At 34.8% G+C, this 24599-nt stretch overlaps 1 long non-coding RNA gene across 1 annotated transcript; it reads right to left on the reverse strand.

Annotated features, from left to right (window-relative positions):
* Nucleotides 1-2024: 2024 nt before the first annotated feature.
* On the reverse strand, nucleotides 2025-3370 carry LOC127011644 (uncharacterized). The gene is made up of 4 exons (XR_007764817.1): nucleotides 2827-3370; nucleotides 2501-2774; nucleotides 2211-2440; nucleotides 2025-2145 (listed from the first exon to the last, which is right to left on the reverse strand). It is a non-coding gene; the product is annotated as an uncharacterized LOC127011644 (long non-coding RNA).
* Nucleotides 3371-24599: the final 21229 nt, after the last annotated feature.

Consider the following 24599-nt stretch of genomic DNA (forward strand, 5'->3'; position numbering starts at 1 on the left):
TCTTGTTGTACATCTTACTAGTTTCGTTATGTTATTTGCACTTATAATACCTACATAGGGGTTCTGGAATATGATAAAATCTGAGTCGTCATGGAAATAGATTGCGCTCTTTTTGGTACATAGATATTCTTTAATTATTTCTTTCGCTAAAGTTTCTGTCATTTCTTTATAAATAGTTTTATTTTTACTTTATGAAAATAGTGTGTCACTTCTGTCGTATCTTCGTTTCCATTAATCAATTCAATTTGTTGACAAAAATATTTGAATGGTTTCTCAGTGATAGAAATATAATTTTGATTGTCCTCTTGTGCTCTGTGCGTCTGCGTTGCTATCTGTTTCTTCTTGTATGTCCTCTTCAAAATTGTCTGTAAACATGGTTTCTTCTATCTTGGCTCTAGAAAATGCGTCGGCTACGTAATTCTCTTTTCCTGGTAAATATTTTATCTGATAGTCAAATTCGTTTAATTTTATCTTCCATCTTTATAATTTCATATTTGGTTCCTTAATATTGTTTAACCAAACTAAAGGTTAATATTTCAAAGGACCTGCCGAATAAATATGATCTAAAATATTTGGTAGCTAAATTTGGTAAGATTGCTAAAAGTTCGTTTTCTATCGTGGCATAATTTATTTTGTGTTCTTTAAGGGTTCTGTTGGCATACAAAATTGGTGTATGATTTTGTAATAGTATTGCTCCTATCGCCATGTTACTTGCTTCTGTTGTCAAAGCAAATGTTTGCTAAAGGATAGATTGAAATTGGGTCGGATGTAATTAAGACTTAAATTTTTTCCAAAATTTTCTACGTAATGTTTGTTTTTAATATTAGTTGTTGCACCTTTTTTATCATTTGATATACAATATATGCGAAATTCGGTATAAATTTTTGATAAAATCCACACAGTCCTAGAAATGCTTTAACTTCTATTGGGGTCTTTGGTATGGGGAAATTTATGATGACACTTATTTTCCTTGTATTTGGTTTTATACCTGTAGTCGTTACTAGGTGACCTAAATTCATAAATAAATTTATACTTATCTAATTGTAATTTAAATTGGCATCTCGTAATTTTAGGAATACTTTTTTCAATGATAGAATGTGCTCTTCCAATGAAGTAGAAAAAATTGAAACATCATCTAGATATACTAAACAATCTTCATAGAATAAATCTTCTAATAAATTATTTATACATCTCTGGAAAGTAGCAGGAGCATTTTTAAGGCCAAATGGCATTCGAGTATATTCGTAATGACCATGTTTTGTTGAGAATGCTGTTTTAACTATTTATTCTGGTTCCATTTGAATTTGATGGAATCCTTTGGCTAAATCAATTGTAGTAAAATATTGACATCTTCCTAATTTGTCAAGTATTTCATCCATTCTGGGTATTGGGAATTTATCATTGATTTTTTTGGAACTATCCAAATTGGTGAACAACAGGGAGATTTTAATTTACAAATTATTTCCTGTTCAATCATTTCATTTATTTGTTTGTTAACTTCTTTATCGAAAGTTTGAGGTTATTTATATAGTTTCCTACATACTGGGTATTCATGCCTGGTTTGTACTGATTGTTTAATAGTACTTGTAAAACTCAAATTTTCATCTTCTTTGTACTGGATGTCTTAAGTTCAAATAAAACTTTTTTTAAATTTTCCTTTTTTTCCTCATTCAAGTGTTCTAACCTGTATTCATTACATTCTTTTAATTCATTATTTATGACAAAATTAAATGATTGGTCATTTCACAAGGATTAGGGTATTCTAATGCGGTCTTATTCTTTTCAATTTTTTTTTTTCAAATGATGGTGCAATAAGGCATTTTACTGCGGTCTTATCCTTTTCCATATAGTTTTTTTCATACTTTTTATAAAGTAACGTGTCTCCTTACATCCCTGTTTCCTCGTAGTAGTTTATTTTAGCCTAAGTTTCTTTTAAATAATCTCTGCCTATCAAGATATCGTAATTGTAAAATTTATGAAAGGATCTAATGTTACACTTTTATTCAATTCCATTGACCCATTAATTGTATACACTTTGAATTTTTCTTCTTCCTCTTTATTTTCTGCAAAGTTGTCATTAAATTGATAGATGACCCTGTATCTATCATAGCTCTAAGGAGTTTCTTCTGTATCCGAGGCAGTTTGCTGAATCAAGATATCGTAATTGTCTGAAAATTTTTGCAAGGATCTTTTGTTACACTTTTACTTACTTCCATTGATCCGTTGATTGTACACACTTTTAAATTTTCTTCTTCCTCTTTATTTTCCGCAAAATTCTTTATCATTAAATTGATAGAGGACCCTGTGTCTATCATAGCTCTAAGAAGTTTTAATAATTACTCTGACATATGGTAAAAACTTTCTGTATCCGAGGCAGTTTGCTGAAAATTTACGTCTATCCTATTCTGTGCTCTGCGAGTTTCCCTTTGTATCTTAACAGCTACATTAGGAGAATTACTTGAAGTAGATGCCTGGAAATTTAAAGGATTTTGTGCCCTACCTTGTTCTAGATTTCGTGATAGTTACCTTGGTTCCTAGGGGGAATTTGATTTTTATTTTGTGAACTTTGAGGACTTGATGAATTATTTGAATTAATATTATCCCTTGAATTGTTATTTTTATACTTTGGATAATTTTGTGATTGAGAATATAATTTTTTATAATAATTTTTGATGTGAACATCCTGAATACCTTCGGTTATCATGACAAGGGAAGTTTTCTCTTGATACAATCCTTAATAGTTTTATTTAATAAACTTGTGTAAAGTAATCTTTCTGTTGGGTCTAATTTATTGAAGATCTAAATTAAGTTCATTTACAAACTTACTAATGCTTCCTTGATATGGGGTGTCCAACATATGCTGGATGATGTCTTCATAAAGCCTGAGATCCTTGAATGCCTTGATTAAAGCTGCTTTTGTAGTTACTTAAGCGTTAGTTGTTTCTTTTTCGATGACTGCTTGCGCTGAGTCGACAGTGGTCTTTTCGATGGGTCTTTATACAGTGTGAGTTTGTCGGGCATCTTGAGTAGGGTATAGTTGTAGGAGGTACTCAACCCTGACGATGTACCAGCTTAGCTCTGATGGACTTCCATCAAATAAAATTAATATTTTCAATATTTGCACTTTAATTTATTAGCGCGTATTGACCGATTTGGGTTTTGTTTAAGTTCTGCGTGCGATTGATTTGCACTTATATTCTTTGCGGATATTTTTATTGTCTTTTTTTGTTCACGGACTTTACGCTGATCAGGATAAACTAGTCGTATAGTATTATCCTTCTTTTGATCAGTACCTATGACTTTTAAGGAATTTTAAAATTGTTGCACCATAAGTGTAAGTTAAAAAAACTTTATTGAATTCTTATTCTTAAACTGGTTACAATATTTTTATGATTGAAAAACACCGACTTGCTATTGACAAATCTCAAACTGAACTCGCTCTCTAACTCCTACTTTATTTACGATCATACCTCGGTTTTGAGCTTTAGAGCTTTTTGTGAGTGGGTTTTTTTGCAATTGAGTGACTCTCTAACTTTGGACTTTAGACTCCAGACTTGGGTCCCGAAATCTGAGTATACTGATTTCTGGGAACGTGGCGATAGTCTGAACAGCGGCTCGTTCTAATTGTTTAGTCTACTAAGCTGAGGGAATGCCCCAAGGCTCGCAGTCTTTCTTTTTGCCCGCCTCTCCTGCCACTTTGCAATGGTAAGTTGTCTGCACTTTTTCCGTAGGGATTCGACGGTTTCGACCCCTGTGCTACCTGCGCGGATACCCGCTGACTCCAATGCTAGCAGGTCCATCGGTATTACTCCTGATATTACTAGCGATGACACGGCGCTCAGCAAACCCTCAGGGCACACAGTCTCTGTACTGAATCGCCCTCCTGCAAATAACTCCCATTTCTTGTGGCTCGGGCCCATATGGGAGCAGCGTACATCAGCGTCGATGTGTCAACGCTACCCAGTTATCTACGTCCTGGTTGCCTCGGTCCACGAGTGTTCGTCTGGATGTCTGGGAGTTTCTTGGCAGTAACTACTATGGCTACGTAATCCGTGAAACCATTGAGTCGTGCCCCTTCGGGCATCGTGATCCATGGGGGACTCCCCCGGTGACCTTGTGAGTCGATTGCCCGGTTTCAGTTTCGTACAGGAGCAGGCGGCCTTCGAACTAGCTCGCTATTACTCGCTGTATGTACACTGGGGCATTAAGTTTGCTTAATGCGTTTAGTGTGTGGTGCCAGCTAGCGGAGGTGAATGCGTTTTTAACATCCAATGTTTCCGCTATGCAATACTGCTTAGTGCCGTACAACCACCTATTTTTCCTCAGTGGCTTTGTCTGCGATTTCGCACAGTTTACCAATGACTGCATCTCAGAGAGGCCGTCGATGTGACCACGCTAACCAGTAATCTACGTCCTGGTTGCCTCGGTCCGCGAGTGTTCGCCATAATTCGCGAAATTGCGGCCGCGGTTCTGCCTGCCTTGCCATTAGACAAAGCCGGTGGTCGATCATGACACCCAAGTATTTTAGGCTTGGGAGAGATTTTATGGTGGCTTGAGTGATTCTCTAACTTTGGACTTTAGACTCCAGACTTGGGTCCCGAACGTGCCGATAGTCTGAAAAGCGGCTCCTTCTAATTGTTTAGTCTACAGGCTGAGGTTTTTTTTATGGTAATTTTCCTTTGGCTTGCTTATAGCTTGGTAATATTCCATTGGCTTGCTTACAATTAAATTTCAATTCTTATACCTTAGAGGATGACTCGATTATTATTTCTTAAAGGGTGTCTCAAGGATGACTATGTGTATGTGTGGGTGTGTGGACATGTGCATGGGAGTGCGTGGTTCTATGGATATGTCACATATATATATATATAAATGTTATATATATATGTGATATATATATACTCGTATATATAAGCCATCCAGCTGCCCAACGGCCTCGGATATATAATACAATACAATACTTTTTATACATATAAGTCACACAGAAATTGTTCACCCTAATCATTCATTTAACAAAGTTTTGTAATGACAAAGACTTAATTTAAACTATCCAAAGATAGATCATTTGGAATTTTTGAATTATTTTTCAGGTAAAGAAATAGACGTATATATGATTTATATAAATATATATGTATTTAAATTTGTATATATATTTATATTTACATATATATTTATATTTATATATATATATATTTATATGTATATTTATGTTTATATATAGATTGATATTTATATAAATGTGTACATATAATGTATATAATAATAACAAGGAAGAACGCTATAGTCGAGTTCCTTGACTATCAGATACCTGTTTCCCAACATAAGGGAGTAAAAGGATAATGAAGATATAAAAGCAGAAAAGCTATATTTTAGGCCGCCACCTACCGGCTATTTCAGTAGATGTTATGTGGGTGGCAGACAGATTTAAGCGTTTAAACCGTTTGTGGGCGTTAGAGTGGGCGTGGCACATTTTTATCTTTTATTGAGTTATTTCAGTTAAACTTTTGGTTCTATCATAAAAACTGCAGGCGCTACAGATTTTCGCGGATTGTGGGCGTTAGAGTAAGCGTGGCACCCCGCTGCGGAATCTAAGTATTTAAGTTCCTTAAGTATTTAAATTCTTGATCAGGATCACTAGCCGATCGATCTAGCCGGTCCGTCTTTACGTGTCCTAATATGAATATGAATACTTAGCATGTAGATTCCTGGGCTTCCATTGCGGGGTGCCACGCGCACTCTAACGCCCATAAATTCCCAAAACGCTTAAATCTGTCTGCTGCCCACATAACATCTACTGAAATAGCCGGTAGGTGGCCCTAAAGTATCGCTTTGCTGCTTAACGAAATGTGGCACGCCCACAAACGGCTTAAACGTTTAAATCTGTTTGCCGCCCACATAACATCTACTGAAATAGCCGGTAGGTGGCGCCCTAAAATATCGCTTTTCTGCTTATATATCCTTATTATCCTTTTGCTCCCTTAAGCTTCTTCCTTTCTTTCCTTGTTTAGAATATTTTCAACTGTGAAAGTTATAATTTTCTCTCTGTGTACTTAACCAATTTTAAAAAAATCACCTTTGGGGATGTAAGGATCAAAGATAAGATAAGATAGGACAAAAGAGTGAGAAAGAAATCCTGTACAAAACACTCCGTTAAACTGTTTTCAAGAATAGCTTTAGAGAATAAAAGTAGAAACTCAGAATAGAAAACAGTAAGCAATTAGATATAGATATTACCAGACGCCAACACTTGTACCATAAAGTTAAATCAGAAATTAAATTTAAATACGTTAGTAGCTTTAATAAGCGGGATCAGACGTTTTTTTCGACGGTTTTATTTAAAATCATAATCAGCGTGTTTTCTATCTGTCTACCTCGCTATCTTCTGAGAATGTCCATAAGAAAGTGCACGTGCATACCCACGAACTTGAGTATCACCCCTGCAGTTCAGCAGTCCCGTCGTCGGGACATGTCCGAGCGCAAAAAGCTGTTTTGTTCTTTTTTTCTGCCTAAAACTGTATGCTGCTGTCAGCAGAGAATTCGGAGTAGCGTAGAAGACTTCCGATGTCAAAAAAGAGATAGAGATCTTCGGATATTACCCTCTCTTTCTGTGTCTTATAATTTGCCTGCCCTCGGCTCTCAGAGAGCAACATTCGGCCAGTGCTCTCTTTTGCGTGTCTCCGTTATGTTTAGATAGAAACCAAAAGAAGAAGAATTCTGTTTGAGTTATAAAAAGAGGAACTGCGGCTGTTTAAATTGTGCGCTGCGAAACATTTAAATTTTTTAATGAAAGTGATATTTTCTGAAAAAAAAATCAAGTTAGGTAAGTGCTTCCTTAAGTTGAAGATGTTGTGCGTTGATTCACGTTTAAAGAAAGTCCCTTTTTGACATTTTTTATAGGTTTTATAACATAACCCAAAAAATTCTAGTTCCGTTACCTGAAAGTGGCGTGACGAAATCCCTCAAAGGGTTTTAAACAGTTTGAAAAGGTAAATATTCAAGTATACAGGTAAAACACACTTTTTTAAGCACATGCCCTTCTTATTTTCAGGAGCGTTGGACAGGGACCGAAAAGCAAAGTTAAATATTGAAAACAAATTATCCAAAAAATTATAAAAGAAGATAACTTCGGCAAGCCGACGTTTATATACCCTTGCAGTTATAATAAATAATCAACTTTAGTAACACCACGTAACATTTTTAAGGATTGTTGCTGACTTAAGTAAAATAAAAAAAAAATTATTTCATTCTTACTTTTTGACCATTTTTTGACATCTTTATGTTAGAGTAGTCCGATTTTTATTAAATTGAATTCGAAATTCATAAAAATATAAAAAATTGTATTTCCAAGCTTAGAAGGTGATATGTAAAAAACAACAATGATATAATTTTTCATATTTTCCAACTAATTTTCCGATTGTTTCTATTATTTCGATAAAATTTAATTCGAAATTCATAACTAATTAAAAAATTTTATTTCCATGCGTAGGAGGTTAAGGGATGTTAAAAAACACCGAACCTATAATTTTTTCATATTATTTTTCCACTAATTTTCCGATTTTTCCTATGGCAGCTAGTCGTCCGATTTTGATCAAATTTAATTCGAAATTCAAAACCAATTAAAAAATGTCATTTCCAAGCTTAGAAAGTTATATGATAAAAAACAACGAAGAAACTATTTTTTTTAGATATAGTTTTCCGGCTGGTTCCGACTTATATACTACCTGCAATAGAAATAAGACTTTTGGGAAAGTTTCAACCCGATAGCTTTAAAACTGAGGGACTAGTTTGCGCAGAAACGGACAGACAGACGGACATGGGTAGATTGACTCGTCTAGTGACGCTGATCAAGAATATATATACTTTATGGGGTCGGAAACGTCTCCTTCTCTGCGTTTCAAACTTCAGACTGAAATCATTTACCCTCTGCAAGGGTATAAAAATAGACTTAGCAATAATAATTGCACTTCTACAGAAAATTTAAATGATACAATTTAAATAAAATATTGTAAAAGTTAATTAATATGTATGTATTTTAAATTCAATAATTTGCGATGGGATTTCTCTGGGACGTGTCCCTTGCATGGGAAAGTGCATGGAAAAATCGCGAATTTCCGATTGGATTTCCCTGGGACGTGTTCCTTGCACGGGAAAGTCCGTGCGCCAGGAATGTCTCCTCGAAATCCTCGAAGATTCACCTTGAAACTTTTATCTTGGAACTAAAGGGCCCCTACCCTCGACTCCTTGTGTGTGTGTGTGTCTGCTCTTGCGTAGTAGTGGGGAATCGCCGCTGCGATTAGGCCGTTCCCGTGTCCACCGATCACGAGTCCGCCCCTGCCCTACCACGGTATTCTTATACGTTAATGTTCGTGTCTAGGATAAATAGGTATCGTTATACGATTCCCGGAGTGTGTCTACGAAAAAGGTTTATGCTGTATAAGACTTATTGGGATCACTTAAGGGTAAATCTATAATCCAGAATTAATTAACCCTTATGTTAGTAACCAACTTTACCGACGTCTTTTAGCAACCCGGGTACCCAATTCTGAATATTAAAAATTTTTTTTATTTTATTAAAATTTTTTTTTCCAAAATATTTTTTTCTTGAAATATTAATAGTAAGTGAAAATGTAAAGAAAAAAAAAAATAATAATAACATAGAGTTGTGAATGACATCTGAAACCTATTTGGGACAGTCCAGGTACGACGATGGGATTGACGAGATTCCATAATATTCTGCGTTTTTTTGAGATTCGACGACAGTAATACTCGAAGTCAACGTAAAAAAGAAGACAAGGCAGCTCCAATTCGTGATGTGTGGACAATGCTGAATTCCAATTTAGCTCAGATGTACAAACCAACTGCAAACTTGACGATTGATGAACAGCTATATCCATACCGGGGCCGTACTGGGTTTACTCAATATATACCATCGAAACCAGCTAAGTATGGTATAAAGATCTGGTGGATTTGAGATGCAGAAAACGCATATCCTTTGCAAGGGATTATGTAGACTGGGAAAACAGATAACACTCGAGAAAAGAATCAGGGTGAAAGAGTAGTGAAAGAATTGGCGGCTCCGTACCGAGGTAGTGGTAGAAATATCTGCATGGATAACTTCTTTACTACTCTACCCGTTGCTAAACATTTGTTATCGTGGAATATTACTATTGTTGGCACGGTAAAAAAAAAAAAAAACCATACATCCCTAGTGTTATGGGAGCAAATAAGACACGGGAGCAGTACTGACAGTTTTTGGATTTCACGAAAAGGTTACCATGTGTTCTTACGTTCCTAAAAAAAATAAAGCTGTCATTCTGATGTCTGCGATGCATTCAGATGCATCAGTTGGTGATGACGCTAAAAGAAAACCCGAAATAATAAATTTTTATAATAAATATAAAGCTGGCGTCGACACAATGGATCAAATGGTGCGGAGATACACCAGTAAACGACGATCTTCGAGAGGGCCAATGGCAATGTTCTTCAACATGCTAGATATTTCTTCACTTGCGACATATATAATTTATTATGAAAATAATAAAATGATTACCAAAAAAACGACAGAACGTCGTCAATTTATGCGTAAGCTAAGTGAAGAACTATCATTGCCAATAATTGAACATCGTACTGCAAATCCACAAATAATGCGCCATTTCTCAACAAAGATTGCCATTCAAAGTATTTTAGGCCATGAACTGACAGAAACAGTCGTGGTAAATCCTGGTCCAGAGACTCCAAAAAATAAAACCGGAAGGAAAATAGTTACAGGATCTTGCCATGTCTGCAATGCTTTGCCAATAAGAAGACGGCGAAAGACACGTAAGGCTTGTGCCAATTGTCACCGACCTGTATGTGACGAGCACTCAGTTAATCGTGTTCAATGTGTTCAATGTCATTAACTATAAAAAAAATGTAATATTTTTTAAAAAAATTTAGTTGCATGCATTTATAGAAATTATATTCAATTTATTTCCTAGGCATTTCACTGTGGGTACCCGGGTACCCGGTTGCTAATGGGGCAATGGCTAAAGTTTAAGCTTATTTAAAAAAAAAAAAATAAAAAATAAATCAATTAAATGAACTCACAACTAGCTTTCTTTTAAGTTAAAAAACGACGATTTGAGAGCTTAAAATGAAATATTGAACTTTCTTTAAGTTATTCACACAAATACACCGCGGTGGGTACCCGGCTACCCGGTTACTAACATAAGGGTTAAACAGATTTGTCTGGAAAAAATCAGCTAGTGAGTGAGATACCATTCAGATTTTGAAAAAGATTTATTGGAATCCCTTTTCAGGATTGGTATCAAGACGACTTACAATGTTTCTGTGTAGTATAAGAAATATTGGCTTTTAAACTGTGAAAAATAAAACTGCGCGGTAAACAGTAAAATTCAAATGAATTTTAAGGTGGCAAAAAATATTAACCAAGTCCACACTACTACGACGACGACCGTCGTCACTAAAAATAAAATGTTCGGTATCATTGTAATGGGCTTGAAAAATCCTTTCCAATGACACCAAACTTTTTTTTTATAATAAAGCAGACAAACACACACACAAGGACTCGTGGGTAGGGGGTGATACTCGAGTTCGTGGGTATGCACATGCACTTTCTCGTAGACATTTTCAGAAGATAGCGAGGGGTCATAATACTTTGAAGTGCAATAAAACGATAGGATTCCCTCGGATAGCAAACACAATGATTATGGTTTTAAACAAAACCGTCGAAAAAATCTCCAGGTTTGAAAAAATTCTAATGGATGCATTGCAACATCTTGCGCAAATGTTGGACCGAACCAAAGTGCCAATAATTTTGTATCTGGCTTACACAGAGATTACCTTTTGTAAGCGTAACCTATCCCATACCCGATACACCATCGATATTTACCTTTATACGAGGTGTGTTCAAAAAGTAAGGTGACTTTTCAAATTTCGCGGGCAACATATTTACGATTATAGATTTTTTTGTTTTGTTATGTTGGTACACTCTTCTCTAACATCTGTACCAAGTTTCAATTAAATCCCCTTTTTTGTTCAGTTGTGAGAGGCGTAAAGGTAACAAGTTGTTTTGCGTGCTCAGCGATTTTTTGCTATCGAAATTAAGTGCTCCGAAACACTTGAAATGTTGACAGTGGCATACGGTCAAACTGTTCTGAGTAAAGTCGGGAAGATGCCAATGACGAGCCTCGCTCTGGACGTCAACAACTGATGAAAACGTTCAAGCAGTGAAGAAAATTGTTTTGGAAAATCGTCGAATCACTATCAGAGAAGTTGCTGAAGATGTCGGTATATCGCTTGGCTCGTGCCATGAAAATTTTTCAAACGTTTTGGGGATGAGTCGTGTGTCGCGAAGTTTGTTCCAAAATTGCTGAATTTTGACCAAAAGAACCGTCGCATGAGCATCGCTCAAGAGCTGTTGGACGACGTCAACGACGACCCAGATTTACTCAAAAGGATCATAACTTGTGACGAATCATGGGTATATGGTTATGATATCGAAACCAAAGCCCAATCGTCACAATGGAAGAGCCCAGGTGAGCCAAGACCGAAAAAAGCACGCCAAGTTCGATCAAATGTCAAAGTTTTGATCACTGTATTCTTCGATTACCATGGCGTGGTGCATCAGGAGTTCTTACCATATGGTCGTATGCGCTGTTTGCGAGAAGCAATACGAAAAAAACGTCCAGAATTGTGGAAAAACAATTCATGGCTTTTGCATCACGATAATGCCCCTGCTCACTCATCTTTGCTTTTGAGAGATTTTTTGGCCAAAAACAACACCACAATAATGCCTCAGCCACCATATTCACCGGATTTGGCCCCATGTGACTTTTTCTTGTTCCCAAAACTAAAGAGACCTATGAAAGGACGGAGATTTGCAACGATTGAAGAGATAAAGACTGCATCGCTGGAAGAGCTCAAGGCTATACCGAAAAGTGCTTATGGGAAGTGCTTTGAGGATTGGAAAAACCGTTGGCATAAGTGTATTGTATCTGAGGGGGATTACTTTGAAGGGGACAACATTAATATTGATAAATAAATTAATAGTTTTTCTTGAAAATACAAAGTCACCATACTTTTTGAACACACCTCGTCCATCACGTTCACCCCCCGGTAATTTATTAGCAATCCTTGACTTCATTTTCCCTCTAATAACCATTCGACTGCCGTCTTGTTCTGCTTTCTATATTCGAGAACCAATCGGATTGGTTCTAGGAGTACAATATGCCTGTATGCACTCCCAGTAGATGACAACATGTTAAGTGAACATTTTAGCCTATAAAAATGACACTCCTCAAATTGCTCAGGATCAGTTCTTCAAATGCTTCAGTACTGCATTCTATTTAAATTTTCGATCCATTTCGGTTCCGGTTGTTGCGCGTAACAATTCAAGTTGTGTTTAAACGTTTTCTTTCATTTCGGTTAAATGTATTAACATTTATTCCACATATTATATATTTATGTAATATTTCTATACCAAAAAAAACAAAAAACTAAAACTAGACCCGAAAATTTGAGTCATCAATTGTTTGTGATTTGTGCACTAAAATTGTGGATATAAGTGAGTTTGAAGCTCATTTTGCCAAGTGCTCAAAGACTCGAAAGGACCCAAAAATGCATTCATTTTGTTAATGATTGGTGGAAAACAACAACAACAACTAAACCAAGGACTACAAAATTTAGACGACCATCCTACAACATCCGCTAATGCTCTTAACCGAATAAAATTGGATGAGGGTACGGAAATCCTCATCAACTCAAAAAAAAATTAAAATTACCGAGAAACAAAGGCTTTAATGAAACTTTTATGTCCTACTTGCGGTGAAAAAAAATCTGGCCTCAAGTGAACGTCAGCATATATTGACCGATAAGCACAAAAATGCATCGGTCAGAGAGCTCAAGAATAATCCAAATATTTTTCATCTAAGCTCAGAAACTAAGTTTCCAGTAAAATCATATAGATTTAATAGTTCTGTCCAAAATACTATTGATTTAAAGTATTATTATCAGCTTTGCCAAAAGCATTTCATGTTTGAATATAGTCCCATTAAATACAGTTTATGGTACCTATATAAAACAAACAGAAGAAGAAGATTCAATTCAAACAACAAAACATTTTACGACTGTATACAAATCGGTATACCAAACTGAAAACATTGACAATGAGTTAAATACGGCAATAGATAGTTTATTAACATCGAGCAGTGAGTTCCAAGAAAAAGATTCTGGTTGGGCAATTAGAAATTTTACATATTTCGAAATTACGATAATAAAGCTAGAAAACATTGCTGCTAGCAGATACATCCAGGCCCCTAAAAAAATAAGAGCACGAAATGCACTTATAAATGTACAAATACAAATACAAGTGGTGCGTACTAGCATATATAGCTTATAAAAGTCATGAGAGTGCTACCTTTGCAACAACACAGCAAAGAAAGTATTCGAGATAAAAAATGACAAAGTCCACCACATACCAAATAAATATTAATAATGAAATCATTGTGTATAATGGAATAAGATTGGATTTTTCAAGAATCGAGTTTCCAATCACAAACAACGAAATTATTTAGTTAAAAAAAAAAATAATGATGCAGATGGCAAAAAAATTACCGGGTCAACCTTTAGAACAAAATCTATTCGTTCTAATCATATAAATATATTGGGAATCAACAATATAAGCCGATAAGTCATGCATTACGCCTACATTTCTAGTGTAATTGCGGGTGGATATTTTTGAGATACCTGCTTACAATTTTTCACAGTAAATAACACAACCCATTATAGGCATCCAAGTGCTTGCGGAAAAAAAGCCTCCTTCTACCCAGAGCCAAATACTACAACATTTAACGATGTTTCAGAAAAACGGCTTTCAGAAAAAATTATCCCCTCCAGTGCTGATATTGCTGACATTGAGGCTGTTCATGAAAATTACAGCACATGCCTAAACTAGTACAAAAGCATACTGCATGTGCAATATCCTTTTACATTGCTCATAAATATAATCCGTCTCTTAACAAAAAATATAAAATAATGACATATATTAAATACTAATAAAATGTTTTTAAATATTATAGGAGCTGACTTATCACTCAAAGAAAAAACTATGAGTTTATTTTACAAATATTGGTCAACCAATATGCTGCGCCTGTGAAAAAGAAATACATGGTGACGACCTGGAAAAACACTTCGACCAATTTACTGGAAATTACGTGGGTCTTATTCATAAAAATTGTAAGCCAAAATATAAATTAAGTGATTTATTCTTTCCTGTAGTCTTTCATAATTCATCGAAATATGATATACTCGTACATTTATTTATTACTTTACATAGCATTAACGCAGACAATTAAAATAAATGCCTCGAATAGATACAAAATAAGATATGTCGATTCAATTAGGTTTTCATATTCAAGTTTAAAAAAACTTTCAAGTTACATGGAGGACAAACATTTCAAAATTCTAAGCACAAAATTTCAGGGAGAAAAATGTATGCAAATGCGTAGGAAGGGTGTCTTTCCATATGACTATTTAGATAGTTTGAAAAATTTGATGACACCCAGCCTCCTGACATTGAAAGGTTTTATAAATCTTTCAGTGAAGAAAGTTGTAGTACTGAGGATTACAATTTTGTTCAAAAAGTTTAGGAAACTTTTAATTGTCACACTATTAGAGATTATTTTTATTTAGAAAGTGGCGTTTTAGTTTTGACTCATCTCTTTGAATAATTTATGGAAATTTGTCGGAGAATTCATAAGTTAGACCCTATTAACTATGTAACAGCACCTTAAATATCTTGGGATGCTGTGCTCAAGTATACCAATGTAAATTTTGAATTAATTAGCGATGGAAACATGTACCATTTTTTGAAAAGAGCAATACGAGGAGGGATAACTCAATGTACCCAATGAATTTCTGTAGCTTATAATAAATACCTGATCACCTTGATCATAGTAAATCAAATAACTTTCTTAGTTATATTGACGCAAATAATTTATATGGATGGGCTATGAGTCAACCATTACCCCTTTCTGGGCTTAAATTTTTAAGTAGGGATCAAGTAGGGTCATTCGATTATAAAAAATATTACTATTGATGAAAATGTGGGATAAATATTAGAATTCGATTTAGAATATTCTTCTGATCGACATGATCCACATAACTACTTGCCTTTCTGTCCGGAAAATAAAGTTCCTCCTGTCGGTAAGCAAAAAAAATTTATTGCGAATTTAACAAATAAAAGCGAATACATTATTCTTTTAAAAAAGCTTCAGTTATGTATCAAACATGGTTTAGTTGTAAAAAAATAAATAGAGTTTTGTCCTTTAACCAATCATGTTGGGGTAAGCCTTATATTGACTTAAATAATAATCAGCAAAAATTAGCAGGAAATGATTTTGATCAAATTTTTTTTAGTTAATGAATAATGCAGTATAAGGAAAAACAATGGAAAATGTGGCTAAGCATAGAAACATAGTTTTAGACAACGCATAGCTAGACATAATGTCCATAACGTTGAAATATTTGGGTCTGATCTAGCGGTAATTGAGTCAACACCATCACAAATTATATATGATTTAATATTGTTCAGGCTAATAATGAAAAATGAAGGATGAGCATGCCAGTAGGGTTATGAAATCCTTTGCGGGACTTAAAGCTAAGGCATACTCTTGTTTAGTTGATAAGGAAGGAAATGAAAACGATTGTATAAAAAAATAAAATGAGTTAAGAAATCAGTTATTAAGAAACTGAATCATGAAGATTATATCGAATGTATAAAATATAAAAAAACTTTTAATGGAGCTGAGCGAGTAATTCGTAGTAGATCCCACATTCTGTATACATTATGATTAAAATTAGTCTTAATTATAAGGACGATATAAGATATATTTTACCGGATAATTGTAATACATTAGCTCATGATCATTATATTATTGAAAATATTTTAAGCAGTAACCCCACATAGTATTAAGAAATATTTGTATAAGAAGATTAAATTAATAAATAAATAAATGAAAATATAGGAAAAAAATCAATTTTTAGTTTTGCGTTTTATTACTTTAACAGGTCATTTACAGAAATCCATGAGTTGTGGCTGGAATCAATTTACTTATTCGTACGAAATCACCTAATGAAAATTTATGTTTTGGAATATTATATACTGATTTTAAAACAAACTCTTCATTTTTAGAGCAGACTTCTATAGGTTTCATTTTAATTTTTCGGTGATATGAATTATTGTACTGACCCACGAGATAATTAATATTATTAATCCACCTATATTTTCCCTGCATTTCCACATGTGATTCTTTAATGTTCGATTAAAGCGTTCACATATAGAAGCCTTAAGATGCGTATAGGTATGATAATGATTAATATAAAATTTGGTCATTAATTTCTTAAAAGTGGAATTAAAAAATTCTTTTCCTTGATCTGGGTGAATATTCTCGGGTTTACTTTTACTATTTTTAAAAAAAGCTTTCATTGCTTCTGTTACATCCAGTGCAGACTTGGTGTTAACTGCTTCAGCGGGTAAAAAATATATAAAACCCTTGTTTTGTTTCCTAAAAGGTATCATTTACTTAGGTAGTAGTGTTTGCTTATATACATGTACATCTCTTTTTATTTCTGAATGCATCTTTTTTGAAATTTTAAAACATAATCGTATTAAATCTATTTGCACATCTTTATCATAGGAACCCTCTAGATCAGCTAATTGAATATCAAATCGTTGTAAAGGTGCACACTTAGGAATAATATGATTATTGTAGAGGTATATTACTTGATGTCGTAAATAAAAATTCTAACATAAAAACTTTGGGAAAAAAATGGCTAATCGAAGTAATGATCTCCAGGACTCAGAATCCAACTCAATTTTGTTACCATACTGATTAATTACACAAACGTGTTGCTTATCTGATTTCCTAAATTTAAAGTAACATTTTATGGGAGGCATACACGGATGATCAATAATTGCATCAGGCATCAAGAAGTCATACTGATCCAGCTTCAACTGAATAAATTCCTTATATGTAAGCAGTTGCATGCATTCGTCTTTGTCAAATCCAATAAAATTATTTTTACTTGATCATGGGCGAAAATTTTCGAGTAGTTGACAGACCGCATTTCAACTTTAAATTATGGACTACATAGTATTCGAATCCAAAAGTGACTTCATAGTCTTGTTTCTTTCGAGAATTTGTATTTTTTTTTAGTTACAAATATATCCATTAGCTAGGATTAATTATTTAAACTGTAAGTATGTTCGACTCCTACCGCTATATAAAGGGGAAAGCCCTCGCAAGCATACGCTCAGTCGACTTAAAAATCTTACCCAATCATGAACACTCTTGATCGTAACTCAAGCCATATAGTAGAATATTAATATGTACTTGGAAACAATAATCAACTTTTTGTTAAGGAGCTAGCATTCATGTCTGCTGGATCGGTGATACCAAATTTCTTTAATTTTAAAACATAACATAACTTAAAAGAATTGAATAATGAGGCTCTTAAGCAGCAACGCCTAAATCAGCAGAATATAAACGGATTGGATTGGTCAGCTGGAGATATTCCGTATACAAGTCTTGAAAAAATACTAACACCACTTAATAAGTATCATACAGTTATTGTTCGTGGTGAAATTAAAAAACCTTTTTTAAATAAGTATTTATCAAAAAACATTATCGATATTTATATCGGAAAAAGTTTATCACAACTACCCAATTTTTTCACCAATTGTAGAATACACAAGAAAAAACGTCCACTTCGGTGTTCATTAAATAATTTGTTTCAGTTCTTTGTATTCCTAGAAAACACAAATTATGAAATATACAGTAATGGTAACACATATGTTTAAAATTCAGTCAAAATAATTAGTGGATGAATCAGGTTGTTTCCTACTAAAAAAAAGGATACAGGAAACTTATTTATTGTAATTTTTGCGGATTTAATACTCATGTCGAGAAAAACTGTGCCAAGAAACGCGACCAGGAGAAAATAAAACAAACCTAGTGTAATTTACATAACATTATATAAGAAAATAGTTATATAAAATAATTTAAAATTTATCCTGAATAAAATAAAAATATTGTAATAATATATAAAAAATGTTTACGCAATTTATACACCCATTTACAATGCTAATTTGCGGACCATCAGGATCGGAAAACAAACTTTTTAGAAAATCTAATTACTAAGAAGAGTGACCTTTTTAATATTTTAATAGATCGAATTATTTGGTGTTATGGAAAGAAGAGCAGCAAGCCAATTTTTAAAAAGCTTGAATACTTTAAAGGAGTTTCTGAAACAATTAAAAATTAAACAAATGAACCTATTCTTTTAATGACGATTTTTTGCTGGGAGCCTTTAACAAAAATGTGTGTGAGCTGCCTACTAAAGGTAGTGTAGTAGCTGTGGTGACTCAGAAGAAATTTTAAAAAACTTCGCACACCAGAGATATTACACTAAATACCAAAAATATTGTTGCTTTAAAAAATCCTCCTGTTAAGCTTAAATTTTAATGTTTAGCAAGACAAATTTATCCTGAAAACCCAACGGAGTTATTTAGAATATATAAAGAAGTAACGGAGCAACCACACGGATATTTAGTTATTGATCACTAATGGAATTAACGATCTATTAAGATTTAGATCAGACATTTTTAATTCGGAATATGCAGTGTCCTATTCAGATAAAAATGATTTACAACAAGAAAGGAACTTAATTTCGGCAAGCCAAAGTTTGTATACCCTATAATAATCATCTTTAGTAACACCATGTAAAATTGTTAAGGATTGTTGCTGACTTCAGTGATATAAAAAAAAAAATATTTTTCAATCTTTTTTCACACTACTTTTTTACATCTCTATGTTAGAGTAGTCCGATTTTTGTTAAATTGAATTCGAAATTCTTAAAAATACAAAAAATTATATTATAATATAATAGTCAAAAAGCCCCAAAGCTATAATTTTAATCATATTATTTTCCCACTAATTTTCCAATCGTTCCTATGATAGCTATACGATATAGTCGTCTAATTTTAATAAAATTGAATTCGAAATTCAGAACTAATTAAAAAATGTTTAAAAACACCAAAGATATAATTTTTATTTAATGTTTTCCGACTAATTTTCAGATCTTTTCTATGGCAGCTATATGATATAGTCGTCCGATTTTGATAAAATTTAATTCGAAATTCAAATCCAAATAAAAAATATTATTTCCATGCGTAGGAGGTTATATGTTAAAAAACACCGAAAATATAATTTTTCCATATTATTTTACCATTCATTTTCCGTTTGTTTCTATGGGAGCTATATGATATCAAAATCGGACGACCATTTTGATAAAATTTAATTCGAAATTGAGAAATAATTTAAAAATGTTATATCCAAGCTTAGAAAGGTATATGTTAAATTTTATGCTTTAAAACTGAGAGACTAGTTTGCTTAGAAACGGACGGACAAACGGACAGACAGACATGGCTAGATCGACTCGTCTAGTGACGCTAATCAAGAATATATATACTTTATAGGGACGTAAACGTCTCCTTCACTGCGTTGCAAACTTCTGAATCATTATACCCTCTGCAAGGGTATAAAACTATATTCCAAAAGAGGTTATATATGCTATTTACATCATCTGGAATAAAACATTAAGATCGTGGACTACAAATTACCAAGGAAATGTTTGATTCAAACAGTTTTATATTAGCCTTTGACTTAACTGCTGATCAATCAAATTCAACTATATGTTCAAATTTGATCTCGCAAGGTACTAAAGAATCGAATGACGATTTTCGTAACCACTTACTGAAGCAGTTACTTGTTTAGTATACTGTGAATACGATTCCATGCTTGATATCGATAAACAGAGCAATATTCGAACGCTTTTTTAAAATGAATACTTTAGAAATTCAACATTTGCTTTCCAAGCATTCAAAAATACGATCTATTTTTAAAGGAGTCTTTCCTTCGGACCAGTTACCAGTTTAAGTATCCAGTTACCAGTTTAAAGTATCCCGCTTTAATAATTCCAACACCGATACTTCAGATCAGAAAGGAGCTCATTGAATTGCATTCTATTTTGATAGGCGCAGGCTAACAAAATTTTTGATTCATATGGACAATATCCCCAAAAAAAAGAATTTGTACAATTTTTAAAATCTAACGCCTTCTGCAACGTGCAACGAAAGGAAGCTCAAGGCGACAGGGCTAATGGTATGTGCGGTGTACGCTTTAGAGTCCGGATCTAGCTTGTCGGCTTTGGGGGTGGTGGTCTTGCCTATAGCAATATCCATTTCCTTCGCTGCTCAATGTTGTTAATTAAAGATCAGAATTGAGCGTGCTGCGACAAAAAAAAAATTGCTAGAAAACTAGCCCATCTGACTCTACGACAGTGTTGTCAACGGTTCGTCTCGGCTAATAAAGACTAAATTACTTCATAATTCTACAATTTAATAAACAATAAAAGTTGAACAATAATTAATTATAACCAAGAAAATAGTAAAAAATTATCAATAATTAGTTGTAATATTATAATAGTTTTTTCTTTTAAATATGTATACGTAATTTTTCCCAGGGCTTTATACTTTAATTTTTTGCTTACTGCATGATTTGTATTCCTATAATAATCGTTTTTTTTCTTTTAGTTTTTATCTATCCAATTTAACAATTTTAATTTATTTCTCACGCGTTTCTTTTAACTATATGTTGCGTGTATGAGCCTAATGAATAATGTCAATAAAATGTATAAAAATAAAAACTTACAGACAGAATTCCAGCGGTGGCGATCGATATCCGCCGAAGTACTGAAACTTTGCTGTAGAAAAAATAAAACTTTCAACAAACGTTGACATCTCATATGGCACAATCACGAGGCAAAAGGAAAAATAACATTCTATGTAATTCTGATTTAATTTAAACTTGCACCGACTTCCATTATTTATTGATTCTTGGTATTTCTTGGTTATAACTTTTACCTATCTTTTAATTTGTACGCAACACTTTCAACAATTGTTTAAATTTCCTAAAATTTCCCTTGCTTGCTCCCTCACTTTTTTTTTTGACTAACTATCTAATTTGCGTTTGGTACATTTGTATTGGTATAATTTTGTAGCGCTTTGCTTTTTAATTTGTTACACAATATAGTAGCGCTTTAATTTTAATTCGAATTTTAAATATTTTGTGAACAAATCAGTTGCGCTCTTTTGAATTGTTAAAACATTTTATTTGTCATTTTTTCTTTTTGTGTTTGCTTAATTTTTTTTTACATTTAACTATCGCCACAATTTTCTAAAGTGCAATCCTAAATTTTAATAATATATTTCTATTTAAATTTGTGCGACAGAGTGACGCGCTACTTTTGCCTTTCTAATTTTTCCCTTTTAACTATTTTTCCTTCAAACAATGTATCGCATCACTTTTAAACTTCTGCATTTTAATTTACTTCAAAATTTTCAACAATTTTCTGTTACTTTTTTTGTTTTAATTTTTTAATTTTTTTTTTTGTGTAATTTTAAAGTTTTGCAATCCTAAATTTTAATAATATATTTCTATTTAAATTTGTGCGACAGAGTAACGCTCAACTTTTGCCTTTATAATTTTTCCTTTTTAACTATTTGTTTCCTTCAAACAATGTATCGCATCACTTTTAAACTTCTGCATTTTAATTTACTTTAAAATTGTTTTAAATGTATGCTCGCATCACATTTAAACTTTTCTTCTGCGGAATTATTTTAATGGTATGCTCTCATCACTGTTCACACTGACAAGATTTGTAATTTGCGAACTAGTCGCTGAGGCTGATGATTAAAGTTGAGGTTTAAAGATTCAGATGCTGGCCCAAAGTGTGGCGGCAAAGTTGGCGCTCCGCTGGCCGCAAGTGCGGCGGCAAAGATGGCGCTCACTGGCGCTCCGCTGGCCGCAAGTGCGTCGGCAAAGACGCCGCTCACTGGCGCTCCGCAGGCCGCAAATGTGGCGGCAAAGATGGCTCTCACTGGCGCTTGGCTGGCCGCTAGTGAGCCGGTAAAGATGGAACTAAGTGGCGCTCTGCCGGCCGCTAGTGAGCCGCTAAGAAGGCGCTCGGTGCCGCTCCGCTGACAGCTAGTGCGGCGACAAAGACGGCGCTCAGGGTCGCTTGTGCAGGCACTGTCGCGCTCAAAAAGAGCCAAACCAGAAGGCCAAGAAAGCAACGAAAACGACCTGAAACCTTACTACTAAGTATGTTTTTTTTTTTTTTTTTTTTTTTTTTTTAATTAACATCTTTATTCAATATAATCCAGGAACAGATCTAATTAAACCCTTTAACCTAAATGTTTTCTTAAGTAAATAATCTCTTAATTATAAATTATAATTAGTTTTCAACTTAGTATATAGGAGTAGATCAAATTACGACTAGTTTCAAGTAAATAATATATTCATATTAGTCTCTTAGGAGCAGCCCAAAATGTCTTCTTTTGAGCCTGCGAATTGGGATAGCCCCCTGTAATCTCCGGGCTAGACGAGTACGGTGGGCAGTTAGACGGTCGTTGTACCTGCTTGAGAAGAACGATATTTGGTCTTCAACAAGACTCAGGTTTAGGTCATTGTGAAGCGTTTGGCCGCTAACGAACCACTCACAGCCAGTGATTTGTCTTAATGTTTTGTTCTGGACGGTTTGGAAACGTTTTCGGTGGGACGCAGCCGCCACTCCCCAAATTTGGATTCCATATCTCCAAGTTGGTGCGATGATTTGTTGATAAATGTGCCGCTTGTATCTTAGAGATAGTTTGCTTTTCTTGTTTAGCATCCAGAATAATTGGTTGCGCTTTAGGTTGCACGTTTTGACGACTCTGGCAATATGTTCTCGGAAGGTTAGGCGTTTGTCCAGTGTGAGGCCTAGGTATTTCGCCTTAGTCGCTTGCTCTATGTCCACATTATTAATGTGGACCACCGGAGTTGTTTTTCGGCGTAACGTAAAGCAAACGTTTACGCATTTGCTTTCGTTGATTTTGATATTGTTCGCCGTGGCCCATTTCTCGAATTCGTTGAGGTAGGTTTGCAGCGTTTGTGAAGACTCGGTCTCACTGTTCGAGGAGCTGAGAAAGCAGACGTCTTCAGCGAAGCTGGCCAGCAGCATTTTGCTGTTGTCGTAGGTCATTTCTTCATAGTTTGGCTTGGGGATGTCTGCTGTAAAGATGGAGTACAGTAGCGGTCCTAAGACGCTTCCTTGGGGGACGCCAGCTGCAATGGCAACATTTGCAGAGATTGCGTCTCTGGACTGGACGCAAAAATCTCTGTTTGTGAGAAACGATCTGATGAGCTCAAACAGGTTGGCTGGCAGCGCTGTTTTGACTTTGGCTAGTAGTCCCGGGATCCAAACTCTATCAAATGCCTGTTGTATGTCAAGAAAGATGCCGTTGCAGTATTCTTTATGGTCGTAGGCCTTCAGGATGTGATTGACTACACGGTGCAATTGCTCAATCGTACTGTGGCCGGCTCTGAATCCGAATTGGTGCATTGGGATAGTATCATTGTCTTCTAGGTGTATTATAAGTCGGGAAGCTATCAGCCTTTCCATTACCTTCGATAAAGAGGGCAGGAGACTGATAGGCCGGTAGGAGCTTAGATCCTGTTCCGGCTTCCCTGGCTTTAGAATCATACTGATTCTAGCACTCTTCCATTTTTTGGGAAAGTATTGCACTCTAAGTATCGCATTGAATATCAATGTGATAAGTAATAGTGCTCTCTTGGGAAGGATTTTAAGTACTGCGTTGCTTATTAGGTCGTGACCTGGCGCCTTTCGAGTTTTGAGGGTACGTATCATGTTTGAGACTTCTTCCAGACGGATATGTCTTATTGGAGGTGACATCTGGAAAGGGCGCTGTAGTATTTCGTTTATTCTGTTGATATCCTCCTCGGATGCGAAATTAAACGCAGTGAATCTGTCGCCAAGGTGTTCCGCAAATGTTTGTACTTGCTCTTCTAAGGAGCGACACCAGTTACCATTGCTGTTCTTCAGAGGCGTAACTTTCTGTGGCATTCTTTTTACTTTTTTGGTAAAGGACCACATATTAAAAATGGAATCATTAGAATAGTCCATATTGGTCAGCATATGTTCGAATTGCGCATTTTTCAATTCAGCCATGGCAACGTGAAGCTCTCTGGCGCATCTATGCCATTGAGCTTTATCCTCAGGACTGTGCGTTCGAATATAACGTCTTCTCAGTGCTCTCTTACGGACTAGAATCTCTGCAATGGTTGGGTCAATTCTATTCGAGTGGCGTATGAGGGCTCTGCCATGATTGTTTGCAGTGTACACGTTTGCACTCCTCGCCGCATTTGTCACGTTGGTAGTGAAGAGGTCTACAGCGTAGTCAGTCTCAGCAGCAGAGTTGAGCTCAATGTTAAGGCGTATCGATCTACATAGTTCTTCCTTGAAAACAGCTACATTTGTGTGTTTGCTAAGAAGTTGTCTACGTTGAGTGCAGTGTATGGCTTCTGTTTTTAATGTAGTGATGAGAGACAGGTGGTCCGATTCAAGGTCCCAGCTGTCTCTGATGCTTAGCTTGTCGTGTGGAATGTTGCGATAAATTGCAAAGTCTAAACAGGATGGTC

Source organism: Drosophila biarmipes, unplaced genomic scaffold (assembly GCF_025231255.1).
Source record: "Drosophila biarmipes strain raj3 unplaced genomic scaffold, RU_DBia_V1.1 ptg000004l, whole genome shotgun sequence".
NCBI lineage: Eukaryota > Metazoa > Arthropoda > Insecta > Diptera > Drosophilidae > Drosophila > Drosophila biarmipes.